We start from the raw sequence: 18151 nt of genomic DNA, 5'->3' as shown, positions 1-18151 counted from the left end.
TATTCTAGCCAGGGGATATGTTTGACAGTAGTTGAGTGATATGCTTTTGAAATAATGGAGATCAGTAGCACTTTATAAGCATTGAACCACATGATTTTTTTCCACTAAGATAAACATTCTAAACCCACATACATGTTCCCTTTCAATTAGCCACTACAGTATTTTTACAACTGTACATGTAGCTGTGAACTACTATTTCGGATATGATTAATGGTCAAATTACAAACATACATGTAGATATAAGTTAAAAAAAATAATTGTGTATCTGGGCTGGAATGAAGGGAAAGGTTAGAAAACAGGATGAACAGTTGTGAAATTATTTATTAAAGTGAAACAATCATTGAAAATCAAAATTAAACAGTTACTCTGCACATCAAATGTCATCAAAGTTAATCTTCATTATCATCATCACTGTCACTAAATGTATTAACATCAAATTCGGTCTCTTTAACAGTTTTTTTTTCATTTTCACATTGACTACACATGCACAGGTCTGTACAAGAAAGGGGGGTTGGGATGGCCTAGAGTGCCGCGCTTCGACCTCTACCTGGTCGGTCACCTCTGGCTTGTGGCTGTGGCTTTGATCCCAGGTGTGAGCGTATGTGGCATGGAGATAGAGGCGTCTTCTCAACCTCGTGGGTTTCCTCCGGGCACTCCGGTTTCCTCTCACTGCTAAAGACCCATACGCGCAAGCGAATTATTGAAATAAAATTGAAACCGTATGTTAGTCCCAAAATGACCTAGTTTGTGTTGAGTGGACGTTAAACCCCATTTCTCTCTCTCTCTCTCTCTCTCTCTCTCTCTCTCTCTCTCTCTGTACAAGACAACTTTGCTGGCCATTTATGATTCTTTCTCTTATGACATCTTCACAGAATATATTGTATGTGGTTTAATATTCGACGAAAGGCTAGTCATCTTTGCTGAAAAATATAAATAAACATATACATGTACACAATTAAAACAAAATTCTGGAGCTTGGTTTACTCTCATTAATTTCGTACAACAGAGGAAAAAGACACTTACACAGGGGTTAACATCTTATTTTCATGCAGAAACCAGCTAATGAAGACAGGAAGGCATTAGCAGTACAAGGAGAGATAGAGAGGAGAATTGCGGTTTAACGTCCACTGGACAAAAACATAGTAATTTCAGGACTCACCCATGGTTCAGTTTTATTTGAATAATACCAGTGGCAAGAAGGCGGAGAATACAAATAAAAAAAACATCACAAATATTTACCTTTCTGATAACTGTCTAAGAAATTCAGTACATGTATATTGCCTATAACATTTTTGGTGATATCTGACCTCAATGGCCACACAATCTTGCCCTCTGATATGCCTTAAAATATCTTCATCCTCTTTCAATTCAGCAGCTTTCAACAGTTGGCCTACAAACAAATTTGCAAACAAATTATACACCATATAGCGTTGAATGTTGTTTGTGCTCAAGGGTGGGGGAGGGAATGTCACTTTGAGGCCTACATGTACATGTACCTGGCTGGTCAACTCTGGCATGCGGTTTAGTTCAGATCCTTTGTGTGAGCGGAAATGGTCTAGAGACAGATCGTCTTAGCAAGGCACCTACAAGTGGGCCAAGAAAATAAAAAACAAGTTAACTTCTCTATGTTTCATCCCTTGTGCAAGCAAATGTGCAACACTTTAACCAATGACTGTGCCAAATCAACAAATGGGGTAAAGGGCTTTACTGGCTAGCTTCATAACAATTTTACAGTGATTGCAGTAGCACTTCTGATTCCATTTACAACAAAAACAACAACACAATAATTAAAAACTGTAGGATGAATATATTTAATATTTATTAGTAATAATTATAAATTTAGTAAGTAACATAATATTAACATTAGGCCTACCTGAGCCTGTTTGGGTCTGAGTCTGTGTTAATACATCCTTCTTCCTATTTTCTCCAACAGTGACAAATCTGTCACGTTTTTTACATATAATACACACAACAGGCAGCACCGATTTACTCTTTCTTTTTGCTTCAGGAGCGTAATTTGTTTGGAGAGCTAGGTCCCAGATCGTCTACACTCCCGCTATTCCCTGGTTGGATTGTAGCCGGGGATTTTAATTTTTCTTTATCTATACGATTACGGGCAGACCCAATTCGGAATTTGTCTGTAAAAGGCCTGTAGCATGTTGGGTGAAATCCAGTATCTTTTGGCGCGTCGATAAATTCCTTGTTTGATTATATCACCCGAAGTCGCCTGTTCAGCTATCCATTTCGCTCGCCCATCAAGTTTTAGCCATTCATGGGCACATTCACGGAATTTATCCCAGCGAGATTTTGTAAATAATTGTTCTCGTTTCTTTCTAAATCCTTGGTAATGAATAATACAGCGTAAATTTGATTTACGTTACGACAAAGTCTAACACTGTAAGTACCAAATAGTCATACGAGATATGTGCATCTCATCAAATTCAGCTTATACCATACCCACAATAATGTTACGGAGTCAGTGAGTTCAAGTTAGACAATACGCTGACCTTCCACTGACCATGCTTATAATATAAAATCTGTCAATGACAGCTGATTCATTGTTTAGTTTTTTATATGATATATTTAATATCAATAATATATGTATATGCATGCTTTATTTTACTTTACACGACCTCTAAAAATGCCCCAAATCGTAAAAATACGACTTTTTGGATTTCGATCTCCTTTTTTCGGCTACCCCGGACATTTTCAAAAAATGATACAATGATTTCACACAACAGGCCAGCTATTAGCCTCTCGATTGACAAGAGTTTCATCGCCCTCCATTCATTATAACCAATGTCATCGTGCCCTAAAGAATCAACAAATCAGCTTGCTTATCTCTGCTTACCCTAGGCAAAAAATGCTCATCTTTGAACTCAATCATGACATTGACCTAGTGAACGTCTACACCAAGTTTGCACATTCTAGCTTAATTAGAAGGAGAGTTCTTGTGTTCCAAAGTCCCGGCCCTTCAAATTGCTTCTATTTTTCATTTTCAATTCAAAATGGTGACCATCACGTGACCGAAATCAAAATTCTGATCCGATAGATTTTTAGGCATTCCTTCCAGGATTCCGAAAATATGACGCCCGAGTCTGTAAGTAAAATAGCAAAAAAGCCTTTTTGATTTTTCACGTTTAAAGATGGTGGCACTTCCGGTTCGATCGACAAACTCCATATTTTGTGTACGAATCAGTAATTACTTGTCTAGTATCGAATTTTTTTTTTAGGTCATTCTGACCTATATTTCGACGATTTTTTTGAAAACTTTGATCCTTAATTTCACCAAGGGGAGATAATTTAGAAAATTTCCAAGGACATCATTGAAGTCGCATTGGCAAGATCTACTAACATTCTAAATTTCACGAAAATCGCACAACTATTAAAGAAGTTGTCAAATTGGTAATAACTTCCGGTTCGAAATGACAGCGACGAATTTTCGAAATGCCAAAATCCGAAATTGCAAATTTGAAGTAAATGTTTCAAGATACTCAAAGAAAAAAGAATTAGTAAAATAGGTCAAATAGTCACAAAGTTACAGCATTGTAGGTCAAATGCATTCCTTCGTAAAATTCGGTGATTTCGGATTCGTAAAACGTTTTGAAAATATATTTAATCAACAGCCACCACCCATTTTTGGGGGGATAGGTAAAAGTTTCAGAACGATCCTATGGTTAGATTCTGAGAAATCCGATTTGTGGACAAAACACAAAAAAAAAATAACAACTAGATCTGCTAAGCAGATATTAAAGCTTTCATATTCACGGTCAGTTTCTGTCGCATCTCATGAGTTATATAAAGAATCTTAAAAAGGAAAAAGAATTATAACGAGAAACAATTCAACCGGTTCAAATTCTACCTTAATTAAAAACAGAGGTGTTATGTTCCAATGTGATCAGTCAAATTGCTTATTGCTCCTAAATCTACGCAGAAATTCTCAACATCAAACTTAGTCAAGGTAATGACATAATGAATCTATATTTGGAATTTTGTCATTCTCACTTCATTATAACCAAAGTTATCGTGCCCCAAAGAATCAATCAATCAGATTGCTTATCTCTGCTTACTGTAAGCAGACAATGCTCATCTTCGCACTCCTTCATGGCGCTGACCTAATGAACGCCTTCACCAAGATTGAACATTCTGCCCCAATAAGAAGGAGAGTTATTTTGTTTCAAATTCTCGACCAATCAAATTGCTCATCGCTCTGCTTATCCAGGGCAGACAATGCTCATTGTCGAACGTATTCAAGGTATTGATGTAATGAAACCATACACCAATTTTCATCACTCTGACTGAAGTGAAAGTGTCCGAAATCATCAACCAATCTAATTGCTTATCTCTGCTTACCCTAAGCATAAAATGCTCATCTACGAACTCCATGTTTTTAATGTATGGGGATCATGGTGGCTCAGTGATAAGAGACACTGATTAACTAACCAGTAGGTCTTGGGCTCTCTCCCGGGGTTTGACCAGAAAGTCAATTGTACAGGCTTAACTGCCCTTGTTAGCTGTACAGGACAGTAGGTCTGCCCGGTCTGACAGGGAATAGTGTCTAATTGTCAGGATGGGACGAAAAGCAATGTTCAGTGTACACATTGGCGTGCACATAAAAGATTCCTTGATAGAGTATATCGTAATATAGATGTCCGGGCAAAATCTATCTGTTTGTCTTCAATGGTCCAGTCGGTGTATAAAGTAGGACTTTTGCCCTACTCCGTATAAGATTTCAAATCTTTGAAGTTTTAAGATAAGCATACCCGGTCCCTGAAATCTTAAATGGGACTTGCTTTTTCGCCCCTCTGTTCTGTACAGACTGGGCTAATACAGTAAAACATTGTAACAATCTACAGAGAGTAAATTTAACTTGTTGACTAAATAATCTTCAATACTTCCCATTAGCGGTATGTAGTGACAAGGATCGTGACCCAGATGGGATATACTTGAACTTTCTGGACAAGAAACCTGATGTCTAATTTGGTATAGCACTAATAAGTTTCATTACATACTAAATTTTTATATGATTGCTTATCGCACTTGGCATTCATACCCATAGGTCCATCTTTAAATTAAAAACTGGTAGAAATCGAGGGTTGAACATGGTATTGCATCGTCACTGTTGTATTATTGCTTATCGCCCTTGACATTGTATTAAAGGCAGTTTTATATTCATAGGGCCAGAACGGTAAATTATAAAAAGTGTAAATTATTACCCAGAGTTGAACATTATTTGTGATTTTGCCTGGTAACGCCAAAACTCAATCATGTACTAAATAATGGCGGCACAGTAAAATTTCTTGATTGTCAAGTTTTTGGTTATAAATAAATAAACCCTCGCGATTTTTTTTTTAGTATGGAATCAAATCTACGGCTATTTCTGTAAAACACATGTTTTTTTTTTCTTTTTCAGGCTTTCGTCGCTTTCGCTGTCTGTTTGACAGTAGCTGCTTCCCAATACATCGATTCTAAAATCGGACACTGTTTCGGACATGGTGTTGGTGTCTTTGGAAACGGAAATGGTAAAGGATTTGGAAGAGGACATGCCGGTGTTGGACATGGTCTTGTTGGTGTAGGAGCTATTGGCAACGGACTCAACCATGGTATTAGACATGGTATCCAAGGAAACCGACTCAGACACGGAATAGTAGCTGTTGGCAAAGTCGGTGTTATTGGTAACGGAATTGGTCATGGTATTGTTGGTAACGGTATCGGACACGGTATTGTTGGAAACGGAATTGGTCATGGTATCGTTGGTAACGGTATCGGACATGGTATCATTGGAAACGGAATCGGACACGGACTTATTGGACATGGAAAGATTGGTAACGGCATTGGGCATGGCATCGTTGGTAACGGTATCGGACACGGTATTGTTGGAAACGGAATTGGTCATGGTATCTTTGGTAACGGTATCGGACATGGTATCATTGGAAACGGAATCGGACACGGACTTATTGGACATGGAAAGATTGGTAACGGCATTGGGCATGACATCGTTGGTAACGGTATCGGACACGGTATTGTTGGACACGGAATTGGTCATGGTATCGTTGGTAACGGTATCGGACACGGTATAATTGGAAACGGACTTGTTGGACATGGAAAGATTGGAGCTTACAAACAATCATACAACTACAACGGGTACAACAACGGGCCATACAACCGATACAACAACGGACTATACAAGTACAACCAATACAATAATAAAGGATACAATAGTTACAACGGCCCCTACAATTACAACAACGGTTACAACAATGGCCACAATAACAACGAATATGGGAAGGGATATAACAACTACAATAACAACGGATACGGTAACGGATACAACAACTACAACCGTTATCCTTCTTACAATAACTATCAAGGTTGCGGTTACAACAAATATTAAGACAATACGGCTATTTGATAGCATAATATTACCATAGCTTTAATACTTATAAATACTAGTATATAGTTTCTATTGTTCATGCATAATGTATATATGTAAATCAGGGAGTTAAGGTATATATAAATTTAATAAAATAATATACATATAAACTCTTGTTATTTATCCGTTTATAGCTTACTACTAGTCCGGTCTATAGCTTGATAACCTCAATGTGCATATATACGTCACATCCTGTCTTCATTACGTTTGGTCAAAGGTCACGAGATGTAAATAGAGATATCGCTAATCCTAATCCTAACCCAAGACCTAACCTTAGCGCTTACCCTAACCCTAACCTACAATCTCGCCTGTCCAATCTCCTGGGTTTACCCCGGGACCTGCGGTTTCCTCCCACTGTTAATATGCGCAAGCAGATTATTGAAATAAAATTAAACCATATGTTAGTCCCAAAATGACCTAGTTTGCGTCGAGTAGACGTTAAACCCTCTCTCTCTCTCTCTCTCTCTCTCTCTCTCTCTCCGTGTCATGGTTATTCAGTGCAGAAACGAGTGAGTTACCATTACTGGAAAAAACGGTATTATGTCAATAGTACTGCTAGTTCAAAAGCGTTTTATAGCTGAGGCGCTGGAGGCGCCAGCCTCTCCGCGAAAAAAATCAAAGCAGTTGAAAAAATAAAACGGGAGAAAAATGCTACAACCGATGCGAAAAATGAAAATGTACCCTAGTTAGGGAGGGCTCTAAAGACAGACAAAAGGGTCCCACGAATGACAAAAGGGTCCCTAGGGCCAGGGGAAAGGGCCCCCGAGTCCAACTCAATCGTTTTCTATACACTGTTACTGTCGAATCCACTACTGAATGAGAATGCAGCCATTGCATTGGCATGACAATCATCAATCAAGAACCTCCCCTCGCGACAGAGGGCCCTCAAAATAGTACAGCCTCCGCCATGATAAACCTTAAAACGCCCCTATGCTAGTTCTGTAACTGAAAGTCAAAATGGTGAAAGATGTTATTTGGTCAACATTTATCTACACTAACACAGACATTTTCAGATGAGGCGTGTAATAAAGTGGCTTAAATATATGAAAATCTTGAAAGAACTGATCGCAACCTATACCCTGCATTTGTTAGGTGTGTGGTTGCGAATGGGATATAGCGTCTTGTGCCACCACCCCCACCCCACACATATACCACCCCGATTCTTCAATCCAAACTGATTAGAACCTGAATCACAATCGATCTAGTAGCAATCATACACAGTCGATATCAAAAATTGATTTCCAATCTCAAAGACGGCTTATCTCCCCTGAAACTGTTGAGTAATACCCGATTCCCAATTCACACAACTTTCATAGATTTAAGGAAATGGAATGAACTGAACAGAAATGGTTTTAACGACCTATCTGTCTGCGCCGACTGAATTAACTAAATTTTGATCGGACAGCGTCGTTACGGTCTTTTCTTTCGAATTCCAACTGTTAAGTAGTCTTTTACGGGCATGTAGATATTGTTCCTAGCCGGGCCATTTAGGTTTCAAATTTCACAGTGTATGGATAGCCTTCTGGTGGTTTCTGCTATGATTCGTTCATTGTTTCACTGTTTTTTCTACTATGAACTTGTCTACTATTAATTCGTTGATTGTTCCACTCTTATTTCGGCTATGATTTCGTTGAACGTTTCATTGTTATTTCTGCTACGAATTCGTTAATTGTTTCACCGTTATTTCTGCTACGAATTCGTTAATTGTTGAAGTGCAGCTAAACCAAAAACCCCGACTGCCCCAGTCAGAATCTTCCTTCCTTTCAACGGCAAAGTCTCCTACCAAATCAAACGGCTACTAATGCAACAACCAGAAATAGATGTAACTTTCACAAAAAGCTACAGCACTAAAGATATATTAAGAGCCAATGGTAAACAAAATCCTACACAACCACCACAACCAAAGGGATGTGTTTATCAAATAGTATGCAATTGTGGGATTGCATACATCGGGGAGACAAAGCGACCATTAAATAAAAGGATAGATGACCACAAGTCGAAAGCAGCAACCAACAACTCAGCTGTAGCTGAACATTTGAACTCCAACCCTCGCCACAGAGTCCAATGGTCCAACGTAAAACCACTATGCAAGAATATAAGCAACAAGAGAGCGCGCCAATTACATGAAGCCATTCACATACGACGACACAAACCAACGATGAACAGAGATCAAGGATTGTTCCTTCCCAGGGCGTATGATATTCTTATCACATAATCAAGGCTAAGCATAATTCTACTTTTTTCTTTTTTATCATATTTAATACTTATCAATATTCCAGTAATAACTTTAAGTTTGTAATAACCATCATAATATGCAAAAATGACAACTAATAATTCCCAACTATTTTTGCTTTTCAGGCATTTCTGCTTTTCAGGCCTGCGGTTATTGTAATTTAATGCACTCAATATTTCTAACCCTGCTTTTCTACATCACCATAACATCCAGTGAAGTACCACTCAATATTTTAAATTGTCAGCCTTCAGGGGACTATTGATCATTTGTGCAGTCATTGTTCTAAGGGTTTTTCGTATATCAGTGTAATCACTCGCATCAACACCCACATATCAATTATTTTGGTCATAACACAAATCAAATCTCATCTTCGTGGGATGTTGTCATTATCAAAACCTCATCAAATCGTTGTAAATACTCCACAACAATCTATTCTTTTACCATTTGTATTTATTTCAGTGAAAGGGGTCGTTGATAACATTTCATCAATTTTCATTTTCTTGCAACGTTTGTATTATTAAAACCCACTAATCATTGTGTATACTCCACAACAACTTATCCATTAATCAATTAGTCAATTTTTTAGTTTAATTGGTATTATTACTTATTAGCGTACAATTAAAATAGATTACCATTAGGTACACGTAATTAAGTTACATCCCTGGTTTGTCATCATTAACTTAGCATTGTGGTGTACATGTATATATTGTCCTGTCATATTTTCATTTTTTATCATAGCTTGATAATGACTAGAGAAGCCTAGTCGAAACGTCGCTCAGTAAAAAGCAGTAATTGTATTCCATAGAATTGTGACCTGTATACTCTAGTTCAATTACTAAATGCCATTGAAACAGTTTACATGCTATAAATTCGTTGATCGTTTCATTGCTATTTATGGGAATCACGGTGGCTAAGTGGGCAAGGCGCTGGCTCGTTAGCCTGGAGGTCGGGTGTTCGATCCTTGCATTGGCCGAGAAAGCTCATCTCGATTTTCCGGCGTGGTTTCTTTTGTCAGTGATGCAGAAGGGGGGCCTGATAAGGACAGCTGCCTAGTCGTTCGGATGGGACGAAAAACCGAGGTCCCGTGTACACATTGGAATGCACGTAAAAGATCCCTTGGCAGTTGGAATTCGATATAAGAGTAGGCCGTAGCGCCGCTGCCCGGGCAAAAATTCCCTCATAGCACACTGTATGGCGTATGCCGCGTCTTCCATTAGCCCAGGTCAGGTGCAGAAGAGTAGGACGTAAAACCCCATTTCATTTCTGCTATTTATGCTATGAATTCGTTAAGTTTTCCACTGTTATTTCTGCTATGAGTTCGTTGATCGTTTCACTGTTATTTCTGCTGTGAACTCGATCAAGACAATGACCTAGTGAACGTCTACACCAAGTTTGAACATTCTAGCTGACCTACAGCGAGAAACATTTCAACCGGGCCAAATTTTCTATTTTAACAGTTTAATTTGCACGGTACCTTTAGTTATCAACCGAATATTACAAAACTTTTAAAAATAAGCTCCCCCTGAACAGCTTAATCGTTCGCAATAAACGGGGTTGGACATCATATTCCATGTCACGTGCAACCTGAAGATCGAAACGACGCCCGTTGACTCAATGACAGACGTTACGATACAGCGCGCACATGCTAACCATTCAGCCATTCAGCCTCCCTGAATTCGGAAAATTGCTGACTTATAGCAAGAAACATTTCAACCGGACGAAATTTTCTGTGAACACCTCAATGACAAGTGGTATCAGATGCCTCAGAGAGAATATTCAAATGCTCCTTGTGATACGTTTGTAACACAATTATAACCTAATGTATTACACGGGAGTGGAGTGGGTGGGTCGGGGGGCTTTTCGATTGGCAGGGGACTATTAAAATGGGTAAGCCGAGATAAGCAATTTGATGAAACTTTGTGTATAGTTTCATTACATTAGTACCTTGACCATATTACCTTGACCAAGTTCGACAATGAGCATTCTCTTAGTCAGGATAAGCAAAGCAACTTGATTGGCCGGGACTTTGAATTGGTTGATGCTTTGGGGTATGATAACTTTGGTTATAATGAAGTACTGGAACATAACAACCCAGCTTTTAATTGAGCTAGAATGTTTAAACTTGGTGTAGATGTTCATCAGGTCTTGACTGAACATTTTGAGCTACAGCTTGGCAATTTCATTGGTCGGTGCTTTGGGACAAGATAACCTTGATTTCTATCTGACAGAGAGGGATGAAATTTACAGTATAGTTTGATTGCTCGATACTTTTGAAAAAAATATGAAAGTGCGATTAATTAATGTGTCATCTTTTACTTTGGGGTTTTGGCGGGAGACATCAGCCATACTGTTTCTGGAACCCATGAGCCCGTTAAATTCGCCACTGTAAATGAGCAGAGCTACATCAAACCTAATTTTGAGTCCCTCAGTGATAAATAACTTGATTCAAAATCGTATTATAGCCCCAACGACGATTTGATGAATGGAGACCGTAACGTTACGACAAAGTCTAACACTGTAAGTACCAAATAGTCATACGAGATATGTGCATCTCATCAAATTCAGCTTATACCATACCCACAATAATGTTACGGAGTCAGTGAGTTCAAGTTAGACAATACGCTGACCTTCCACTGACCATGCTTATAATATAAAATCTGTCAATGACAGCTGATTCATTGTTTAGTTTTTTATATGATATATTTAATATCAATAATATATGTATATGCATGCTTTATTTTACTTTACACGACCTCTAAAAATGCACCAAAAAGTAAAAATACGACTTTTTGGATTTCGATCTCCTTTTTTCGGCTACCCTGGACATTTTCAAAAAATGATACAATGATTTCACACAACAGGCCAGCTATTAGCCTCTCGATTGACAAGAGTTTCATCGCCCTCCATTCATTATAACCAATGTCATCGTGCCCTAAAGAATCAACAAATCAGCTTGCTTATCTCTGCTTACCCTAGGCAAAAAATGCTCATCTTTGAACTCAATCATGACATTGACCTAGTGAACGCCTACACCAAGTTTGAACATTCTAGCTTAATTAGAAGGAGAGTTCTTGTGTTCCAAAGTCCCGGCCCTTCAAATTGCTTCTATTTTTCATTTTCAATTCAAAATGGTGACCATCACGTGACCGAAATCAAAATTCTGATCCGATAGATTTTTAGGCATTCCTTCCAGGATTCCGAAAATATGACGCCCGAGTCTGTAAGTAAAATAGCAAAAAAGCCTTTTTGATTTTTCACGTTTAAAGATGGTGGCACTTCCGGTTCGATCGACAAACTCCATATTTTGTGTACGAATCAGTAATTACTTGTCTAGTATCGAATTTTTTTTTTAGGTCATTCTGACCTTTATTTCGACGATTTTTTTGAAAACTTTGATCCTTAATTTCACCAAGGGGAGATAATTTAGAAAATTTCCAAGGACATCATTGAAGTCGCATTGGCAAGATCTACTAACATTCTAAATTTCACGAAAATCGCACAACTATTAAAGAAGTTGTCAAATTGGTAATAACTTCCGGTTCGAAATGACAGCGACGAATTTTCGAAATGCCAAAATCCGAAATTGCAGATTTGAAGTAAATGTTTCAAGATACTCAAAGAAAAAAGAATTAGTAAAATAGGTCAAATAGTCACAAAGTTACAGCATTGTAGGTCAAATGCATTCCTTCGTAAAATTCGGTGATTTCGGATTCGTAAAACGTTTTGAAAATATATTTAATCAACAGCCACCACCCATTTTTGGGGGGATAGGTAAAAGTTTCAGAACGATCCTATGGTTAGATTCTGAGAAATCCGATTTGTGGACAAAACACAAAAAAAAAATAACAATAATAATCTTAACAGAAACAATAAGCTTTCATATGTAATATGAAAGCTTAATAATAATCTTAACAGAAACAATAAGCTTTCATATGTAATATGAAAGCTTAATAACAATAATAATCTTAACAGAAACAATAAGCTTTCATATGTAATATGAAAGCTTAATAATAATCTTAACAGAAACAATAAGCTTTCATATGTAATATGAAAGCTTAATAATCTTAACAGAAACAATAAGCTTTCATATGTAATATGAAAGCTTAACAAGTTAGACAATACGCTGACCTTCCACTGACCATGCTTATAATATAAAATCTGTCAATGACAGCTGATTCATTGTTAAGTTTTTTATATGATATATTTTATATCAATAATATATGTATATGCATGCTTTATTTTACTTTACACGACCTCTAAAAATGCCCCAAATCGTAAAAATACGACTTTTTGGATTTCGATCTCCTTTTTTCGGCTACCCCGGACATTTTCAAAAAATGATACAATGATTTCACACAACAGGCCAGCTATTAGCCTCTCGATTGACAAGAGTTTCATCGCCCTCCATTCATTATAACCAATGTCATCGTGCCCTAAAGAATCAACAAATCAGCTTGCTTATCTCTGCTTACCCTAGGCAAAAAATGCTCATCTTTGAACTCAATCATGACATTGATCTAGTGAACGCCTACACCAAGTTTGAACATTCTAGCTTAATTAGAAGGAGAGTTCTTGTGTTCCAAAGTCCCGGCCCTTCAAATTGCTTCTATTTTTCATTTTCAATTCAAAATGGTGACCATCACGTGACCGAAATCAAAATTCTGATCCGATAGATTTTTAGGCATTCCTTCCAGGATTCCGAAAATATGACGCCCGAGTCTGTAAGTAAAATAGCAAAAAAGCCTTTTTGATTTTTCACGTTTAAAGATGGTGGCACTTCCGGTTCGATCGACAAACTCCATATTTTGTGTACGAATCAGTAATTACTTGTCTAGTATCGAATTTTTTTTTTAGGTCATTCTGACCTATATTTCGACGATTTTTTTGAAAACTTTGATCCTTAATTTCACCAAGGGGAGATAATTTAGAAAATTTCCAAGGACATCATTGAAGTCGCATTGGCAAGATCTACTAACATTCTAAATTTCACGAAAATCGCACAACTATTAAAGAAGTTGTCAAATTGGTAATAACTTCCGGTTCGAAATGACAGCGACGAATTTTCGAAATGCCAAAATCCGAAATTGCAAATTTGAAGTAAATGTTTCAAGATACTCAAAGAAAAAAAAATTAGTAAAATAGGTCAAATAGTCACAAAGTTACAGCATTGTAGGTCAAATGCATTCCTTCGTAAAATTCGTTGATTTCGGATTCGTAAAACGTTTTGAAAATATATTTAATCAACAGCCACCACCCATTTTTGGGGGGATAGGTAAAAGTTTCAGAACGATCCTATGGTTAGATTCTGAGAAATCCGATTTGTGGACAAAACACAAAAAAAAATAACAACTAGATCTGCATAGCAGATATCAAAGCTTTCATATAAACTTCAAAAGGGGTTATTAGAATCTATGAATCATCAACCACTCTGACGGATGTAGAAAGGAATATATTGTTACTAAATCTGTTGTACTGTTTCTTGTTATGGTAAAGAAAACATGAATACAACTATGAGATTTGTATAGAATTGGCATTAATCAATATATTTATTGTTTAATACTACATGTATATTATAGATACAAAGTGAATTAAATGAACCCAATTACATGTACTTTATATAAGCAATGTTTTTTTATTCATCGTTACTTTGAAATCACATTATTTTCATTGATGATAAAAAGGTTGTATTTGTACCGAATCCAAAAAGTATGTTGTATGACATTGCATTATCTGTACCAATTATTTATTTGCAAACCAATATACAATGTTTATTTCTACTCCAATATATTTGTTTCAACCCATGATAGTTTATTCACTCTTCTCACTTAAATACAAGAATAACACATGATTAAATTACTGAAACAAGTAATGCTGGTAGATTATAATTTGATATTGTATACCATTTACTCTCTGTTAGATAAGGCGACGTGGTAATCTGTTAGATAAACATACATGGAAGTATATGTTAGATAACTACAATTTATGATATATTTTAAACCAAGGAAGTGGCCTTTCTAAAAATAAAAAAAAATAAAGGAAAATATATTTCATACAATTGTTATACTGTTACTGTAATCGTGAAGAAACATGATTGTTTATTTAATGTTGTTTATGACAAACATGTAATCATGTACATTTTTTAAATAAGAACAATTATGCTACATGTATGAATAACTCTCAAAAATTATGTTTTCATCAATCCAAGTATTTTTTTATTTGTATTACTTGATTTATACTGAATAAAGATTACACAAACATACAAAATGGTGTTGGCTGTGTGACTGAATTCCTCGTTGAGAAGTGGTATCGGGTGTCCCATAGAGAAGAAGCAAACCCTCCTTGTGATACACTTGTGAACATTTTAAAAGACCCATTTCGCTGTGTTCCAGAAAAATCCCCATTATAGCTAGTGCATTACATGGTTGTTGTTGGGGGAAAGGTGGGTCTTTTCTATTGGCAATGATTTACTTTTTATAGGCCCACATTGAAATGTGGTCGTATATTGTCGTCGCCCCCCTTTTGCTGTTAATATCCGATTGACTTTAAATTTATACGCAGTGTTTAAGGTCATAAGACGAAGAAGCCTTTGATTTGCTCTGCCCAGGCAACGTTCCTGTGCTCCGATTGCCTTCAAATATGCACAGAATGTACCTTGGGATTCTCGCTATCACATATTAAAAATAGAAGAGTGTTGGATTCCGAGAACGTTCAAAATAAATTCAAAACCCGCCCCCAACAATCAAAGGTTTTTTGCTTAAAAAATTGCCGTATTTTATCGAATTTTTATTGTTCTTGATATCTGAGGATTTTTCTCAATTTAGTATGTGATAAATATCATCGCGGCGCAGCCAACCGCTAGAAATTCCAGAGATTTGGATGCCTCAGCAGTCAAAAAAGGTCAAAATAGGCGATTTCGGTTTCTAGTGTCGATACATCGTTACGGTCATTTTAAAAAATTGTCTTTTAAGGATAATGTGTATAGTACCAGTACCTATCACATACGGAAGAGGCGATAAAATCTCTTTGCATTTGCAATTTCAAAATTAATTAAAACCAATATTAAATTCCGAAAATCGTTTTTTTGCTAAAACTTTTTTTTTTTTAATCGGATCAAAATGGGAGTAAGGCACAGAGTCCGGGGTGGTAATGGGCGTATTGTGTCCAAATTTCATGGTTTTCGGACAATCGGTGCCGGTGTCACGGCGAAATTCCACTTTTTTCCCCTCATGGAAGCCGTAAATTGACTTGAAGCCAGGGTCCTTGAAGTTGTACAGCTGCACCCGGTGACCGATATTTATTTAACGGGGAATAAGTGATAATTCATATTATAGCAGTAAATAATTAAAATATTTCATAGGGATTATAATAATATCTATATCTTGTCTGGGTACAGGGTTAAAACCAATATTAAATTCCGAAAATCGTTTTTTTGCTAAAACTCTTTTTTTTAATGGGATCAAAATGGGGGTAAGGCACAGAGTCCGGGGTGGTAATGGACGTATTGTGTCCAAATTTCATGGTTTTCGGACAATCGGTGCCGGTGTCACGGCGAAATTCCACTTTTTTCCCCTCATGGAAGCCGTAAATTGACTTTAAAAAAAAACGACGAAAGGCAGGTGACAAGAACAAACGACATGAACGAATGCAGGTATCACCTTGAAATTTTCAGGGTACCTAGGTACCAACGTGAAAAGTTGCTCGCCGGAATTTAGTACTCATGGTACCTTTGGTTCCAGCGTAGCGCATGCGCGAAGTCAAATCCAGCTAAACTCGAAAACAACCTTGTCGGCACGGAAAACATCAAAGGAGAAATTCGAATAAAAAATGATACAATGATTTCACACAACAGGCCAGCTATTAGCCTCTCGATTGACAAGAGTTTCATCGCCCTCCATTCATTATAACCAATGTCATCGTGCCCTAAAGAATCAACAAATCAGCTTGCTTATCTCTGCTTACCCTAGGCAAAAAATGCTCATCTTTGAACTCAATCATGACATTGACCTAGTGAACGCCTACACCAAGTTTGAACATTCTAGCTTAATTAGAAGGAGAGTTCTTGTGTTCCAAAGTCCCGGCCCTTCAAATTGCTTCTATTTTTCATTTTCAATTCAAAATGGTGACCATCACGTGACCGAAATCAAAGTTCTGATCCGATAGATTTTTAGGTATTCCTTCCAGGATTCCGAAAATATGACGCCCGAGTCTGTAAGTAAAATAGCAAAAAAGCCTTTTTGATTTTTCACGTTTAAAGATGGTGGCACTTCCGGTTCGATCGACAAACTCCATATTTTGTGTACGAATCAGTAATTACTTGTCTAGTATCGAATTTTTTTTTTAGGTCATTCTGACCTATATTTCGACGATTTTTTTGAAAACTTTGATCCTTAATTTCACCAAGGGGAGATAATTTAGAAAATTTCCAAGGACATCATTGAAGTCGCATTGACAAGATCTACTAACATTCTAAATTTCACGAAAATCGCACAACTATTAAAGAAGTTGTCAAATTGGTAATAACTTCCGGTTCGAAATGACAGCGACGAATTTTCGAAATGCCAAAATCCGAAATTGCAGATTTGAAGTAAATGTTTCAAGATACTCAAAGAAAAAAGAATTAGTAAAATAGGTCAAATAGTCACAGAGTTACAGCATTGTAGGTCAAATGCATTCCTTCGTAAAATTCGGTGATTTCGGATTCGTAAAACGTTTTGAAAATATATTTAATCAACAGCCACCACCCATTTTTGGGGGGATAGGTAAAAGTTCCTGAACGATCCTATGGTTAGATTCTGAGAAATCCGATTTGTGGACAAAACACACAAAAAAAATAACAACTAGATCTGCATAGCAGATATGAAAGCTTTCATATTAACTGCAAAGGGGGTTATTAGAATCTATTGAAACAATAAGTATAAATGTCATCAGGTATCTGAAAAATTACATTTACCTTATGAACAAAATGGGAAAAATACAAAACAAAAATTGTCGACTTGTGGCTACCATCCAAGGCATATTTAGAAAACCGTATATTATATTTATAGAGTACGCAGGACAGGAATTAGTTGTGCTTCAATGTAAACCGGCCCGTTTCTTGCCTTTAGTTTTAGAGTTAGGTGTGATTTTCAAAAGATTCAATCGGAAATCGCTGAAAATCAATTGGCTTCTTCATCTCATGACCTTAAACACTGTATAAATTTAAGGTCAATCGGATATTGAATTTAGCTTCTAGAGCGTCCACAAGATTTTTTAAAGTGATCAAGGGCAATAACTCTCACGGTAATTATCGGAAATGGCAGTAAATATCAGATATCGCTGAAAATCAATACTGTAGGCATCTTCGTGTCATGACCATAAATTTAGAGTCAATCGGATATTAACTTTGGCCTCTAGAGCGTCCACAAGATATTTTGAAGTGATCAGGGGCCACAACACTGCGCATAAATTTAAAGTCAATCGGATATTAACTTTGGCCTCTAGAGCGT

General features: G+C 36.9%; 1 long non-coding RNA gene across 1 annotated transcript; it reads right to left on the bottom strand.

The window, feature by feature from the left end:
• Window positions 1-303: 303 nt before the first annotated feature.
• Window positions 304-2376, bottom strand: LOC126816735 (uncharacterized). The gene is made up of 3 exons (XR_007678542.2): window positions 1874-2376; window positions 1240-1390; window positions 304-920 (listed from the first exon to the last, which is right to left on the bottom strand). It is a non-coding gene; the product is annotated as an uncharacterized LOC126816735 (long non-coding RNA).
• Between the last annotated feature and the right edge of the window lie 15775 nt (window positions 2377-18151).

Source organism: Patella vulgata, chromosome 3, assembly GCF_932274485.2.
Source record: "Patella vulgata chromosome 3, xgPatVulg1.2, whole genome shotgun sequence".
Taxonomy (NCBI): Eukaryota; Metazoa; Mollusca; class Gastropoda; family Patellidae; genus Patella; species Patella vulgata.
The sequence above is the reverse complement of the archived record's forward strand: the minus strand, read 5'-3'. Positions and strand labels throughout refer to the sequence as shown.